This window comes from Eupeodes corollae, chromosome 2, assembly GCF_945859685.1.
Source record: "Eupeodes corollae chromosome 2, idEupCoro1.1, whole genome shotgun sequence".
NCBI lineage: Eukaryota > Metazoa > Arthropoda > Insecta > Diptera > Syrphidae > Eupeodes > Eupeodes corollae.
Genome location: NC_079148.1, coordinates 26,275,841 through 26,294,057, shown reverse-complemented (window position 1 = coordinate 26,294,057; position 18,217 = coordinate 26,275,841). Strand labels below are relative to the sequence as shown.

Genomic DNA, 18,217 nt, shown 5'->3' with positions numbered 1-18,217 from the left:
GTAAGTCACGATGTACATCGGTATTTCTTATGTACCAAGGTGCATTAACTATTCCACGAAGGACTTTGTTTTGGAATTTTTGGATGATTTCGGTATTTGTTTTTTTTTTGTACAGCCCCATTATTGGATTCCATAGGTCCAAACAGGCTTTAGTACTTGATTATACAGCATTATTTTGTTTTGGATTGATAAATCAGAGTTGTTACCAAGTAACCAATACTCTTTCCACTTTAGCTTTGCATCCAAAGTCATTCCAAGGTAATTGGCCGTATTGGCGTAAGGTACAGCTTGATTTGTAATGATTATTGGAATATTGTTTATCTTTTTATTTGTAAAGTTTATATGTGAAGATTTTGTTTCATTGAGTTTGATACGCCTTTTTTCGGTCCAAGCGTCGACAGCATTTTGAATTTTAACGGCTGCCTTAGAGACACATTTGTCGGGTGCCAAAATTGCGGCATCATCTGCAAAAGTAGCCATTAGGGTGTGATTGCCAACTGGAATATCCCTTGTGTAAAGTAAATACAAGGTGGGACCTAGAACATTTCCTTGTGGTACACCGGCTTCTATTTTCTTCAATTCCGATTATTCTTAATCGTACCTTACTCTAAACAATCGGTCTGATATGTACGATTTTAATATTTCAAAGTACTGCCTGGGAAGATCCCTTTGCAGTTTGTACTCAAGTCCCTCATGCCAAACCTTGTCAAAATCTTGAGGAACATCTAAGAAAATAGCTGAACATAATTGTTTTTCTTCTAATACTTTTTCTATTACATCCGATATTCTATAAACTTGGTCTATCGTGGTATGTTTATTTCTAAAGCCAAACTCGTGGTACTCCATTTGTCACTATTGTAAAATAAGTTTAAGTTTGATTTCAAAACAAACATTATTTGTTGATGTTGTCCCAGAACACATTCTTATTGCTAAAATAATGCTAAACCATGTTTTCCAAGGACAATCCATACATGTCTCTGACGATAAATAAGTTGAAGCAAAAATAATTCTTAACAATAGTGGTCCAAGAATACTACCTTGAAGAATTTCATACATTTCTGTCCTTGAGTGACTTCAAATTTGATTTAAAAGCAGAAATGCAAAAAGATGTTGCTCCCAGAATACCACCCTGTGGAACTCTGCGAGCTTAATTGAACCAAAATCAATTCAAATAGATGTTGGTCCCAGAATACCACCCTGTGGAACTCTGCGAGCTTAATTAAACCAAAATCAATTCAAAAAGATGTTGTTCTAAAAGTATTACCTTCTATCTCTCCATATGTACATTTCGTTCAAGGAGTTGACGTTTAATTTGAAAGCAAAATTAAGGCAACTTCTTTGTAGAACTTCATAAATAATCATTCATAACTCTGTTTTGAAAGAAAAGCTTAATAAAACACGCACAACAAAACATTTTTGATGAAATTCAACTAGACGTTTTGGCAAGATTTGCAGCACGTGGTTTTTTGCGGAAATTTTAAACCACTTTTTCAGACAATTGCAGCTTTTAATGCATTTTTAGTATGGGGGTTCTTAGTATGAACCCTGTATTTTTCGTAGTAACGTTTTCCTTTCTCGTAACCCTAGAACCCTACCCATATTTGAAAGGGACATTTCCTACCCTGGGTGCCACGGCACACTGTTTTTTATTTCAACGTATTTTATTAAATAATAGTCCCTTTACATTTTTATTATTTATTTTATTTACTTTTATTAATATTTAAATAGAATATCAAAAAACTTTTATTAAGACTTCTATTTATCACATTTGGGGGCCTCGACAAATATTATCAATCAAATAAGGTACAGGGTTTAGGATTTAAGGGTCAAAATTTGTTCACAATTTAATCGCTATGTTTCAATGACTTATATCAGTAAGTTTTAATAATGAAAACTCGTTGTTTGACTGTTAAATAATCCACTATCTTATATGAAACTCATTAAACAAAAATCACACTCTTAAGTCTAAATACACGTAAAAATAGAGTTTGACAAATGAATGACCCTATATTAATATTGTAAAATGAGAGATGTGCTTAGCTTGAAAGCAAAAATAATGAAAACTGCTTTGTAGCACGCAATATAAATACACATGACTGTAATTGAGCAAATGTGTTTTTGAAACAAAAATAAAATGCACGACTGGGTCGCACGAACTTGCTCCTGTATGCAAAGAGTCTGTTTAAAAAAGTACCTGTATGAGATTTAAAAATATACCTGCAAAATAAGTTTGGCTTCAAAGATATAAATGCCATTTAAATTGTCAAAAAAACCGCACCATCTTTGTATATGAAAACCATAGTACTCTCATGAGCAGAAACTTTTAGGGCGACCAGATGCCGAGTCGTTGGCGTGGCGTTAGTATCGAAAGTAGTGAAATTCAGCGGGAGCGAGAGAAAAATATTATTTCCATTCCAGCCAGCAGAATAAGGGAGATAGTTAATTTTCGACCTAAAAGTCTACACAATTTCCTTCATTCTATTTGAGTCTATAATTGCATATGTTTTCACATAAAGAGCTTCCATATGAAAGTTGATGGAATTTGTTTTTGTTTTTGGAAAACAAGTAAAACAAAATGGCTTAATATTGTATCTAATAAGGGGATGAAAGATGCTTACGTCAGCTGTTTAGGATCTTTTACCGATATTTGTTTTTATTTACATTCATAAGTCTGCTTTTAATTGGGTACGATCTTTGTATATGAAAAATGGTTTCTATTATCTATAAAGCTACAATGCGATTCATATAGATTCAACTTGTTCCTTAAAAGCTTTTTTCCTTTAGATAGCTTTATTGTAATTTCATATTAGAAGAACTAGGATGGAAAATAAATAAGATAAGAAAGAGGCAGACCATGAATGTTTAAATTGTAAGGCGATCGCCTATTGGTTGTGTAGTTATAGGTAGCAGGTAGATGTCTAAAACGACCCTAGAATAGTTCACTTGGCGTGCTTAGCTTTATGCAGATAGATAGATAAGGACATGTTTATGATGATAATGAAGGAATGTTATTGGTAGCTAAAAGGTTCATACTACATTACTTCTTTACTATAAGTTTTCAGCGCTAACATGGAGTTTTTACGTTCAGTTTATTTATTTTGTTAAAGTTTAAAAAAATAACAAGCATACGAACAGGTACAAGAAATTGCTATTCATTTGTTGTTTACAGTCAGGCTTTTGTGCGCTTTGGATTTTAGTTTTGAAGTCACACGTAAGCAGTAGTTGTAGAAGTTGTACGTAATACCTTTATAAGTAGGTATAATGTGTATACGTTGAAAAAGTGATTCTAATAGAAAATACATATACTCTTTCTGGCCCGTTTCTTTAACTTGTACTAAGTATTTATTCTTTTATATAGGCGAAGCAAGTAAATCATGTGTGAAACAACCTTATTCGTAAAGAATAATATTTTAAAATCACATAAACAAAGTTACCAAGATATTACTTCTTGATAGACACTTTAAAATAGCTTGTTGATTAAATATAACATATCCGATACAGTTGCGCTACATGGGCGGCCATATCGTTTGTATTTACAATAATTTTAGTTATAAAAATACATAAATATGTGCCAAATGCACTAATTTAGATAAAAGCTAGGAATGTAATTACAATTTTGTTAAAGTAATGCGCTCTTTCGGGCTCATACACAGTTAAAATATTTAAAAAAAAAAACTATTTTAAGATTCAAAATTCCGCCCGAAAAATAAGTTTGTCTTCAAAAATTTAAATGCCATTTTATAAATAAAAAAAACGTTGATTTTTTAAATTATTTTTTTGAAAATCGTTAGAGCGGTTTTTTTTTAAATTAATTTTTTATATATAAAATTTTTCAATTTTGTTCTAAAAAAATGTTTGGTACGCAGTTGTATAGAGATTGTTAATATACGCTATACGTTTGAATTTCGTAAAAAAATTTGGCCCCGTTTTTGAGATATCGAATTTTGAAAAAATTAAATTCAATATTTTTTTAAAAATCCAAACAATAAAAAATTGCTTTTTTGATAATCAAATATTGTTAAAACAATGTAAGAGCTTATTCAGAAAAAAAAAATATTGAAATCGGTTCATAAGTTGCTGAGAAAATTAAAAAACAAAATAACGGTTCTATGAGCGGTACCTTTCCTGAGCAAAACAAAAATTTGTTTTTCTTATAAAAAGAAGCCAAGTTAAAAAATAAAATTTTAGAGAAAATTTAAAGAAAATCTATCGGTTTGTTTTTGAGAAAATTCGAATTTTCGTTTTTTGACCAAAAAAATTGTATGGTGGCCACTGTTAGTTTTGATCTTAAAAAAAAAAATGAAAAAAACGCCTAACGCGAATCTGCTCAAAACCTTAACTTCCAAGTTTGAACTCAATCGACCCAATGGTTTAGGCTGTAGGAGCGTGGACAGACAGACAAAACCGACCGGACGGAATCGCGGGACCCACTTTTTTCGACTTCTCTACCATCGTAATATCATGTTTGATTAAAATCTCGAGTTCGAAATTTTGCACGAATGCAAAACTTGCCATATAGTTCCTATATGTCGCAAGTAAAAATATCGAAAAGATATAGGTCCAACGATGCAATCTTCTGGCACTTCAAACATCTCTCTAGTTCTGTGAGATTAGATTTGATTTCAAAACAAAAGTAATACTAAAGATATTGGTCCAAAAATACCAGCTTCCGATTCTTCAGAATTTCTAATTTTTCAGTATTTTCTCACACTTTTCATACATTTTAAGATCTATTTCAATAAGATCAAATAAAATATTGAGTTTCTGATGGTTTTATTATTCTTTGGTTATACTCGCAAAAGCAGAGTTTGATAGATACAAAAATGCCACCACTACCAATTTGATAGCCCCAAATGAATTACCCTATATTTATATTGTGAAATGACATTGTTTTGACTTGAAAGGCAAAAATAATAAACACTACACTGTAAAATTCCATATATCGCTGTTGTTAAGTGAGCAAAGTGTTTTTTTGAAAGAAAAATGTATCGAAAACATAAAGGACAAAAAATACAACCTTCTGGCACTTCATACATCTCTGTAGTTAAGTGAGATTACATTTGATTTAAAAGGAAAAATGATGTAAAAGATGATGATTTCTAACTTTTTAGTATCTCCTGACACTATTCAAGCATTACGGCAGAGTTCTCTTATCAGAGATGCCTCTGCAGCTGAAAGTTCAACTTCTAATCTAGCCTATTCTATCTTTTTAACGTATTTATTTGTCAATATTGTTTTTTTACCATGTATTTAAAAATTTCCTTGTACTCCAATAAATTTAATACAGACTTTCGCATTCATTGTGTTCAAATTCTAAGGGAGTTGAAGTCTTTTAAATTCATAGCTTAAAAATTTTCAAAATTCACAAATTTTCAAATTACCCTACAGCAGTAATTCTTCCATACAAAAACCATTAGTCGCTCATGGGTTTTTGTCCTTTTTTGTCATGTTGTAACAAAAGAGGCTATACCTATAAACCGTAATGTCGTCTTATAAATCCTCCCTTTTCTCTATCCCTAGAACCCGTATATCGTTTCATTACCATTAAAAATGTTCATGAATGCACAAAAGGACATTTTATTTGCAGATATACCTATTCTCACTTTCATCGTCAATCCCCCTCTTTAATCAATGCAAATTGCTTCCCTTAAAAAAGTGATATATGTATGTATGCATATGCAAAGCTATACATTCCATTGACCAGACCTATAAGACCATACTATAGAAAATTACTTCTCGTCCTTCTAGAAAAAGTTGCAAGTGAGTAATAGACCAATGGCATACAATTGGACACATTGTTTTCTAATGCACTACCTATTTCTATTTCTATGAGCCAAAAAAAAAAAACAGTCATATGGGTATTTAAATAAGTCTCTGGCTTATGACCACTTCTGCAGTCATTCCACCCTCCTACCATCACCACAATCGTACCCTTATCCAATTCCGTCGTTATGTGTATTTTTTTTTTGTCAGAACTTTGTCATTTGTTTTCTATTTTTTATGTGTCTCAATACAAAACAGATTTCTTTTTAGACCTTGTAAAGTTTGTTATTTTTAAAGTTACCATGCCCTATTGCCTGTTGTCGTCCAGTTTGCCAACAGACTAAGATATACGATAGCCAAAGAAATTTATAGAGAGAGAGACTTTGTATATATCTCTCCAAGGAGTATTCAATATGAAAGAGTCCTTCTTCACTCACTATACAACATATTCTGCAAAAAAGATCGAAAAACATAAAAAGTTCATAGAATTGGGCATCAGCAGAAGTAGCATCGTGTAGCGTTGTCAATTTGTTACAATTTATTTTTATTTTCATATTTCCCCTTTTCGCAACCCCTCGGTCTTTCCACGTATAGAGCCACTCTAGTTGTTTTTTTTTGTCAGTGTCTTCGAAACACTAAAAACTCTCTTGTTGGTCCTCGTCGACAAAAGGACGAGGACAAGGATAAGGACGAGAACGTCGTTGTCTACAAAACCCCACAAATTTTGGACGGTCCTTGGTCCTTTGTGTCGAATTAGGAGTATGATAGCCGAAACAGCTTGCAAAAGCAATCGAAGTTTTTATATTATTTTTTTGTTGTATCCTGTGTATAACACATACATATAGACACATTCACGTATCCTGAAAATTGAGGGAGAGTATGGGAAAAAGAGAAGTCTAGAAAAACCCCATGATGGTCATTTCTGGAATACCCCAAAGGGGTCCAAGGGACAGTTTAACTTATTTTTTTTTCTTTTTTGAAGTTTCTCAATATTGGAAATGTCCTTTATGTATAGATGGCTCCTTGCTGGGCATATACGAGTCGACCAGAAAATATCTCGATAATCGCAAAATCGTTTGGCAAAGGATATTTTCATTTTTTTTATAACTTCCATTTATCCGTGTATATTCTGTATTGATATAGCCAACGCGATATTGGTGTAATAAAATCGTGGTGTTGTATCGATATTTGAGGGATATTTTATGGAGTTTTGTAATATGTTGTACGAGTTGAGAGATATTAAGAGAGAGGGGAAGAAATAGGGAACTCTCATAGCCAATTCAAGATTTATGACGAGTCTTATGGTTTGTTTTTTAGTGTGTGTTATTATGATGATGACATTGAGATGAGGGGATGGAACATCATTTTTTAGATTCTCAAGATACAAGTACATGGATAGAAAGATGGGGTGGAAAGAAAGATATGACATTCCTTGGACATAGTTTAAGGTTTTTTTTTTGTTCTTTCAATATTAAGGGTCAAGAATAAATTAAGTCGGGATTTGCCATAGAATTTTGTGGTTTTTAATGCCACTAAAAGTTGATGAGGTAAGTAACTGATATTTTGAATTGCTCAATTTTTATGTTCACTATGTTGAAATAATGGGGTTGACAGCTCATAAAGAACAAGAGGTCTAATCATTTAAGGGATTATTCGCATTCCATTGCTTTGATGGCTGACGTATGTGAAAAACAAATGGAATGGTATCAGAAGAGACTGATTGACAACAAACATATATGAACAAAAATTCTTAAACGTCAATTGAAATATTTCGTCTCGTGATGAAGTAAATTCACCATTTACTTTAAAGCTTCCATTGTATCAGTAAAGTCTTTGACGTATTCTGTGCTTCTCAAACCTTACACTCTGAGGCATCCTAATCATGATAGACGAGACATACAAATATTGTCAAAACCTGTGTTTATTTTTTACACCAATAACAAAAACAATATCCACAGTATGAATACTACCGATAAAAGCTGAAGTAGAATCTTACTACGGATAAGTTTTTGACATTCATACCAGTCTCAAATTGATCTTATGTGATTTTGTTCTCAAATGTTGGTACGATTGATATTGCATTTGTATCTCGATGGCTGTGTTCGTTGAGTAGTTGAGCATTTGAAATCATGTGTGTTTTCCATTGGGAAAAAAATCAATCTGTTACTGTTGATATTATTTAGTTTTGTTAATAGAAATGGATTAACTGGGCTTATTTTGCTATGTTTCCACCAAAGGTTTATCTCAGTTTAGATTAAATAAATCTTTTTGGTGTTTCCACCGCACAAGATTTAAAAATGATTAAGATTGACAGCACTTTCTAAAATACAAATGTTGTTGCGATGTTCCTTATGAAGTCCAAGTGAGATAGTTTGATTCGTGTTAAACAATGAAGAACTGAATGGTTCAGCACCATAGAATCAAATCAAGCTCATTTCAACTAGAATCAGGTATATAAAGCATTGAGGGGAGCTTGAAGCCCGCTTCAACACCACATGTTAATTTGGTAGTTTACGAACCAACCCCTTTCTTGAAGTTTTTATTTTATGTCAAATTGTTGGGTTAAAATTTGGAAATCGATCGCCAAATGTAAAGATGTTTTCTTACCATAAATTCTTCAGACTCATTTCCGCTGGCATCTTACTCGATCAATTCACGCAAAAGCTGCAATTTTTAAATTAACTTTTTTTAATAGGATCTCAATTTCCAAATAATTTCTTATAATAACAATTACTTCGTCAAAGTTAATTGGCTAAAGTTAACTTTAACTTTTGATTTTCACAAACACTTCTTCTATTTGTGTTTTTCTTTTGTTATTATTTTGACAGGTCTTCTTTTAGTTTTACCAATTTTTAAATACAAAAATCTGGCTACTGCCGATGGGTTTTCTTGGGATTTATTTACTATACTATTTATAGAATGCCAAATAATTCGTCAAACCAATGTAATTACTTCTGCACATGTTTTTGGGATGTATCAAGATTAAATTTAAAAGATTGTTTGAATATAAGGCAGCCTATGCGCTTTATCCGTCAGTCTTATGGGATTCGATTCAACAACGTATTTGGCGAAATCTATGGATCCCAGCTTTCACATACATTCAGAAGCTATCAAGGATAAGTTGAAGTGATTTAATGGATGTCAGATATTACATATGGAGAAGTCTAGAAGTCTACAATTTCCTATAGACTTTAGGCCTTTTTAAAACCAAATACGCCTTGAAGTTTTTAGACGTCAATTTATGATATAGAAAACATATACATTTCTTTTCGTCTATCTGCCTTATCTGTCAAGGTCAAGGAACCCGATACAAAAACTTTTTTTAACGGATTCAATGAATCCAATATTTTACATACTTTCAAGGGTATGATATAAAAAATGCGCACATTTCTTGCCACCTATTTGCTCATACGTCAAAGTTAATGAACCCGTTTAAAAGGCACGTTTGACCAAATGAATAAATAGAGGCGGTACCCCATTTTTGTTAAGGTTTTAAAGAAACCTGATGTGATCTGAAATGAAGGGAACTTTAAAGTTAAATGATGATAAATATGTAAGACAAACAAATATATTTCGTCAAATTTGTCCATTTTATCCGTCAACATCAGATTCTATGTCTTAGGGTAGTTACGCCAAAGCAGTCGCTCATTTGTTAGAGAAGCGGATGGAAAATGTGATTTGTCCAGCCTGTCCCTAAAAAAGACGAATCCTCCTCTCCCTCTAACTATCGTCCAATAGCACTCACGTCCCTTCTTTCCAAAGTCATGTAAACGCTGATTAATTATCAGCTCAAGAAATATCTCGAAGAACGGAAGCTTCTTAATGACCGACAGTATGGCTTTCGTAGCAATAGGTCCACTGGTCATCTCATGGTTCATCTCACCGAACAGTGGAACAAATCTTTACATCGTTTTGGAGAAAGTAAGATTATCGCAATTGATATTTCAAAAGCATTTGATAGAGTTTGGCACCAAGTTCTCTTATCGAAAATGCGTCCTTTTAGTGTTGATGAATCCCTTCTTCGTTGGATTAGAAATTAGCTTTCTAACCGTTTAATCCAAGTTGTATTGGATGGTTGCAAGTCTGAAAATCATAAAATAAATGGTGGTGTGCCCCAGGGCTCCGTTTTGTCTCCGACTCTCTTTCTTAAATTCATAAATGATCTCATGTCTGCCACTTTTAATCCATTGAACTGTTTCGCCGACGACAGTGCTCTCAGCTTTTCATACTCGTTTCTAGATTCACATCCTTGTCCTTCGGATGTGGAACTTAAACGGCAGCGTATGATAAGCTCATTATATTCTGATCTTGACAGTATTAAGCAAATGGGAATCAAAAACCGTGTAGAATTTAATGCTCGAAAACTCAATGCTGTCTCCTGTCGTTAAAGCGTAACACACCCCCGATGCCACTATCTATGAGTGGAACTTGCATCCAAGAAGCTCATGAACTGTCAATACTTGGTATGTGTATCACCTTTTATATTTGATATTGCCAAAAATGTTGCCAGGTGCTTAGGATTTCTTCGACGGTGCAAGAAATTTCTGAAGGGAAAAAATTAATTTTGTAATTCAATTAGATTCACAAAAAGAAGTATTTTACTATTTTACTTCGTCTATTTTCAATTGTTACTTATTCTTCTGCCTTAAGTACAAACGTTTCCTGAGTTAACTCTAAATTAAATTGCGGTTCCTGATCTGTCTCGAACCAAATCATCCCATAACTTGGAATCATCTTAGTATCACTTCCTCAGTACCTCCACCCGGTCCCTAAACCATTCATCAATTTTCGTCCTTTCTATTCTCACTTTGTCTCCATCGCATATTGTCGTGCCCATAGCACTTTCCGTTCTGCCCGAAATAAACGATGTATGAAAAATTGCTCTCGGATAAGTAAGAGATTTAATTTAACATTTATTGTATTAGGTTTTTTATGTGCCAAAGCTTAAACCCAAGCCAAACCACATCCATATACCCAAAGCCACTACTGGTTACATATTTCTGCTCCCGCAACTATTTGTCCTTGCACACTTCTATGTATCCTTGACGTGTCTATAAAATGTACGTTCGATGTACGGTAGGTACGTGCAAAAATCTACTATTTCTATATCCCGGATATAAATCTTATTTCGACGACAATGTCCACGACTATAGGGTATATCCAGAGAGCTAGATCTACATTGAGAAGTGTCGCACAACATAGCAAAGTAAAGCAAGGCAAGGCAAAGCTAAGCAAAAAAAGAATGAAGAAGTCTGTGTACTTTGGTTAAAGATGCGGTAGTAAATTCCTTTCTCGTCGTCGTCGAAGTCGTAGTCGTAGTCGTTGTCCTCGTCGTCGTCGTTTTCATCGTCTTGTGTACATAAACATGTCGCTCCTTGAAGTATTAGTTTTGTTACTTATATACTTCTTTATTTTTTCTTGTCTATCCACTTTGTTCGACAATTTATTTATGTTTTTTTTTTTTTTTTTGTTTTGTTCCACCAACTTTAACTATGCACATATTGTTCACTTTATTTCTTTTTCTTGGTGTGGACTTGGTATGTGTACTCTTTGTTTCCGGAAGGATACACATGTCTTATCTAAGCTTTTCATGCTTCGTAACTTCTTTCCAAAAAACTTGTGTACAAGAAGTTGCAAATAACAGTGTCATTTTCATGCCACACTGAAGAAAAAAATAAACAAATAAAATAACGTTAAAGCATCGCATTTCGTGATATGTTTTGTTTGTGTGTTTAATGTAAATTACCCAGAATAATGGGTAATTTGATTTTTTTTAATAGTACAATAATGGGTAATTATTTTGAGAGTTAGAAGTGAGAAATTAATAACTTAGATAATTTATTGTATATAAAACCTACACGAAGGAAAAATTTAACAGAAATATTAGAAACAAAATAAATAATGGGATGTTTTAATTCAAAATTAAATTCTCTAATATCTTATAACACATGCATAAGTGTGTATGTAATGAACATAAGATGTATGCTATATTATCTGAGAAGAAATTTATAATATAAACACAAAGTTTTGAATGAAGGAAGTTTTTCATTCCAAAAAATTCCCAAAATAATGGGAAATATTTTTTTTTGTAAATTATCTATGAAGTCCAAATTGCTAGGACAGCGAGTTTATTATGTTGAATAGTCAGTTTAATCACAATAATAATGAAAATAAACTCTAACGACAGATATTTCCCTAATAAAGGGAAATATTACTTACGAGCTTCAAATCTGTATTTCTAATGAGTTTCAATTTAAAACTTAGGGATGTAAGAGACTCTTCTTTTTGTGTTCTAAGGGTCCTTATGACTTATTTTAAAGTTGATATTTTGTACAAACTTTTAATATCAACCGAAGATTTGCTCAAGTGTAGCCATAGTCCCTGAATATGGAAGGTCTTCCTCAATCTTAAAGTCATTTTTGTGTTTCTCTAGATAGCGTTTCTATTGTCCTAACTTTGAACATTTTCGTTAGTTGTAAAAATTTGTCAAGAATATAAAATCGATAAATTCTCCTATCTTCGCTCCCCTCTCCTCCCACAGCACCACCCCTCATTTCCTCTTCGCATCACCTACCACGCATTAACCTTAAACTCTATGTAGCATTTAATTTTATTACTTTGTTAATTACAAGTTGAATTGTTTGTTGTAGATTGTTGTATAAATGTATTTATATATAATTTACCACACGCGGCGTTTAGAACCAAATTGTCGGCAGCCTTGTGGTCGACATCGACATCGGTGGCGGTGGTGGTCGCTATATCACTACCGCTGCCATCACCACCACACCGTGTGTCGGTCGTGAGTCGTCGTCATCTTCTACTGCCGCCAAAACACCATGCTGCCAGCCCAGCCACATCTCTGCATGCCTCGCACATTCAATAGATTTCCTACATACATACATAGTGAGGTATGAGTAGAGTATGTATCAAGTCTACTTAACTATGCAAGCTGTAAATTCTTGTTTAATCGTTCATTAAAATAAATTATCTATAGCATAGAAATAGTGATGGGCATTACAGTTTTTTTTGTGTATCTTCTTTATTATTCTTTTGAATTATTTAAGAATCTGTGCAGTGAGCAGAGTAATTTGTGGAAATTAATTGTATATAAAAGTTGCTTTTTGATTAGGGTTAGTTGAATATTGAAGAATCATATGGTTGCCATCCATGTGACTTATAGAAACATTGACTTAAAATTTCTAAGATAGCTTAAGTCTAGTACTTAGTTGAAAAATTCCCTTCTTGCCAAATACCTTTCATCTTTAATTCTGTACATAAATCCTAAAAAAAATATTTTAAGACTGCCTTAATTTTACCTTTTTACAAATTTGAGATATTTTCTTCAAAATTTACCAATTTACTTTATTTTCTACACTATTCAACACTATCTACAGAATTCCTTGTATTATCTTCGAATATTTGAGCAAACGTTTGAAATACCACAAGTTTGGAATACTCTCTCCATAATTTGGAATAATCTGCTCAAGACTCTGCATAATCTGTAACCTTTGATGTATTCGAAACATTTTAACAGTTATATTTTTGGAATATTTTGTCCAAAGTTGAAATGTTATGTAAAAAATTCAAAATATTTTGTTGTTTATTCGAAATATCATAATCAACATTTTTTCTTAATAATCATACAATTTTCACAATAAAATTTGATTACATAGAATATTTTGTCAGAAATTTGAATTATTCTATATACTTATTATTTGAAATATTCTGTCCAAATTTGGTATATCTTGCCTGAAATGTTATAATTGGTGTTAAGTATTCGTATACATGTTCAGTAAAAAATAGCAAATGTTCTGTGCTTAATTTTAAATATTTAAATTACAACTGGGAATGAGTTCAAAATTTGTTATATCAAACATTTGGACAATTTTATTTTGAATAGTAGTAAGTTTAAAATTTTGAATATTCTGTCAAAGAATTTGAGTAATGAAAAAATAGAGTCTACTGTTGAAGAAATGTTATATTCTGTACAAAATATAAATTATTTTGTTCTAAATTTGAAATATTCTTTTAGGTTAGGTTATAGTGGCTGTCCAAGATGGAAACGGACACACTTAGGCCAGTTTAATGGCCCATTGTGATACTTCCTAAGCTCAATAGAACCAGCTTGAGTCCCTTACGAAACGTGAGAGGCTGATTATACCGATATGATTTAGATCGTTTAGATCGTTAAAGAAAAATTCTCCTAGGTAATTCTTGCGTTTTTGAGCTAGAGAAGGGCATGTGCAGAGAAGATGAAGAACCGTTTCTTCCTCTTCCTCTTCCATACAGCTTCTGCAAAAGTCATTTGAGAATACGCCTAGTCTCGTGGAGTGCTTTCCTATTAGACAGTGTCCGGTTATGACACCTATTGTCGAGCTTATATGCGATCTGCTTAGAGAGAGCAAGCACCTTGAACGTTTTAAATCCAGTGTTGGCCAGATGTTTTTTGTGACTTGACACGTGGTGATGTTGTTCCACCTGGTGCCTGCCCACCTCACACCATCTTGCATTAGCAGCAGTTTACAAGTAGCGATTGGTATGCCAGTACTTGCCAAACGTGGTAGGATGGGCTGTACTGTACCGTTCCTGGCTAGTTCATCTTCCTTACAGTTACCTGGAATGTCTGTATGGCCCGGCACCCAGCAAAGGTGAATATTAAACTGTTGCGCCATATCCATTAGAGATGATCGACAGTTATGGACTGTTAAAGAGTTTGTAGAGACAGAGTCCAGAGATTTGATAGCGGCCTGGCTATCAGAGAAAATGCGGGTATCAGATGTTGATGTCACGTTTTCTTTAAGCCAGGACAAGACTTCCATTATCGCCAAAAGTTCCGCCTGGAACACGCTACAATGATTGGGAAGTCGGAATGAGGGACTTTATTTCAGTCGTTCAGAGTACACACCTCCACCAACCCCTTCTTTTGTTTTTGACCCATCTGTGTAAAAATGGATTGAATCATCCTCCAAGAATGTCCTATCCTCACAAAAAGATCTGGGAGGTATAAAAATCTGGAAGTTTCTGTCGAATTGCAGTTGGGGGATGGTGTAGTGATTCTAAATACCTTTAACCACATCGACGAAGCTTTGAGGCGAACAGCAGAGCTTGTAGCTATTTGTTTGCTAAATATGTGAAGAGGTGTAAAATATTCTTTTAACAATTGAAAATAATAGTTTTATGTACAGAATTTGAGGGTTGCTTGGGATTCGAATTATATTATAAAATTTGAAAAATCTATTCAGATTTTTAAATCATTTTGTAGAAAATTAAACATTGAAATTTTAGTATTTGGTATGTCATATTTTGAAATGTGTGAACATACTTTTGTATACATAAAATTTTTAGTTGTTGCAACAGAATTTGGAACAATACAATTTTATATTCAATTTTATTGTTGTTTGGATTTTGTTGAACTACAAAGCGTTATTTCTTAAATTGTAAACAGAAATTTTGCCTTCCCTAAGTTAGAAAATCTGCTTCCATATTCTTGAAGTTGAATATTTAGGAACAGAAAAACTTTTTATTAGAAAAAATAATAACAGAAAAGTTGAAACATTTTTAGCACAAAACTTAGGGCTTTTAATAATTTTAGATTAATACATTTTAGGTTGAACTTCAAAGTAGATACATCTTAAATTTACAATTCAAAAAAAAAATATCAATAAATTATAACTCTTATTTAAAACAAAGTTGGCAACCATGTTCGCAAAAAAAAAAACTAAAAGATGTGATAAATTTGTAAGCGAGCAACCACATAACCACAACAAGCCATATAGTTAATGTATCTTTTCGATAAAGTTTGTATTTAGATTCTATATCTATACCTACAGGTGTGTAGTTTATTGTTGTTGTTGTTAAGGTATATTGCAAGAAAGTGACACTCTAGGTGAATTTATGTTCCAAATACCTAAGCTAGTTGAATTCTTGGAATTAGTTTGCTAATTTATTATTTTGTCTCAATTTTTTGTTGTTGTTGTTTTTGTTGTTTGTCCCATAAGGAGACACAAGATATAATTTGCTAAGGTGAGGCTAGGCGAGAGGGTAGAGTGTTATTATAGAGCAATTTAAGGAGGTCTTATATTACGATTGGTGTCTGCTCTGCTCTCTAAGAAATCTGGTTAAGGTGACAATTAACTATATATTCAATGTGTTCTTTGGAAGTTTATTAAGAAGAGTTAATTGAGTTAATAACTAAAGATTATAATGTATGTAATTTATATAGGTTAGAATATTATTGTAAGAATGTTGACTTATTTAGAATTGGTTGATTGGATATAGACCTAAGGTTATAAGATTTATGGTGATGATAGTTGAGGAAGCGAATAAATTTTAGAACCATCATGTCTGGTGAACAGGTTTTTCAGATTAAAATGAATTAAAAAAAAATTTGAATGAGATATGTGAATTAATTTAGCTCACATGTTAATCAACTGTTGATTAAATCACTCCAGAAGAATTATGTCTTAAAGGCTTAAGAACCAGTGGCTTCGATAGGAATTAAGTGTTAAAATTCCAGAGTTTCTTTATTAAAAATAAAGACAAATATCATAGGTTTTCTAAACTGGTAACTAATTTTCTCATTCTTTGTCACTTTTAATAAAATTTTATCTTAGTTGTCATTTTACTTAAACGGATTCATCTAAATTTGACAAACATAGCCTTTTTTATAATAAGCGCACACTCAAAGGGATATATTACCCTTATTATGTAGACACAGTGTGAGCACTAGGAAAGGGAGAGAGGGGCTGAAAGGTGATGTCGGTTCACATTGGTTTTGAATTCCTGAATATTGCAATAGCTGTGGAAAGACAGAGTGTTTTAGGCATTCCACATTCGCATAGTACGGCTAAAGAACGAATCTCTGTACTTGACAGTACGACCGAAGTTGGGCTCGAGGGTATACTGATGAGCATTCCTAGAAGCGCGAGTATTACGGTTGAACTGTTTAAGGAGAGCAATGCAGCTGGCTATTTATCTAGAGCATAGGTAAACAATTAAAATACGGTAAAAGACGGTGAGAGAAGAAACATTTTGACGATGTTCAAGTGATGTAAATGACCTTAAGATGGTAACATCACCAATCAATCTAAATGCTCTACGTTAAATACTATCCAAGAGGCTTAAGTAAGTTGCAGGAGCACCAGCCCAGATATGAGAGTTATACTCAAGCTTTCTACGTATATAAGTCTTGTAAATAACAGTATCGCCTTAGAAAACCCAAACATCTTGCGGCATTTTTGGCGACATCGCGTATGTGATCGTTCCGCTAAAGGTGGTTGGTGAAACACATACCGAGAATATCGAGATGTTCAGTTTCCTCGATGCAAGTGCCATTTATCGATAATGGCAAGGAGGGTTTATTTCACTTTAACGATACAAGACAGCATTGCGTTTTCAAAGCATTAAATTCCACGCGGTTTCTTATTCCCCATTGTACAATGCTGTTATGAAAAGCTAAGAGTACTATCGTCAGCGAAACAATGTATTGGATTAGATGTTGCTGACAGGAGATCATTAATAAAAATGAGAAAAAGTGTTGGAGATAAAACATAGCCCTGGGGAACTCCAGCATTTATTTTGTGGTTTTCAGACTTGAATCCATCCAATACAACTTGTATTGAACGATTCGAAAGGTAATTACTAATCAAATGAAGCAGGAATTCATGAAAACCGAAAGCACTCATTTTCGATAAGAGAGCCTGATGCCAAACCCTATCAAATGTTTTTGAAATATCTAGTGCAATAATCTTACTTTCTCCAAAACGATGTAAAGATTTGTTCCACTGTTCGGTGAGATGAACAATGAGATCACCAGTGGACCTATTGCTACGGAAGCCGTATTGTCGGTTATTAAGCAGCTTTCGGTCGTCTAGATATTTCTTGAGCTGTTAATCAGCGTTTCCATGACCTTGGAAAGAAGGGATGTAAGTGCAATCGGTCGGTAATTAGACGGTGCAGAAGTTTCACCTTTTTTGGGAATAGGCTGCCGTTTTCTTCTGCTCGGAACGAGACCTGAGGAGTAGGACAGATGAAAAAGCTTACGCAGTGGTTTTGCCAGCGATGAAGAACACCTCTTCAGAACAATAGCGGGGATACAATCCGGACCATCGGGATTATGTGTGTTTAGATCTTTTAGGACTCTCGCTACAGTACGAGTGCGAAAAAAGATTGGTCCCATAGACTCATTAACTCGCTCAAGTACAGGCGGAGTCAGAACACTCACTGGCAGCGTTGAATTGGCGGCGAACTGCCTAGCAAAGAGATTTGCTTTCTCTAAAGAGCTAACAAATGGAGTGTCATTCACAACGAGCGTAGGAACCAAGGAAGAAGAAGAATTCCTCATATTTTTTACAAAAGACCAAAAATTTGTACTGCCTTTGGGACATTGCAGTATTTTTTGCCGTAATTTTTGGTCATGTAAAAATTTGGTCCTCATAGAATAAAGTACTCTTTA

General features: G+C 33.5%; 1 protein-coding gene across 6 annotated transcripts in view; it reads left to right on the top strand.

The window, feature by feature from the left end:
• LOC129945348 (probable serine/threonine-protein kinase DDB_G0267686) overlaps positions 1-18,217 on the top strand; it is a 367,717-nt gene that overhangs the window by 104,996 nt on the left and 244,504 nt on the right. The window lies entirely within an intron of this gene.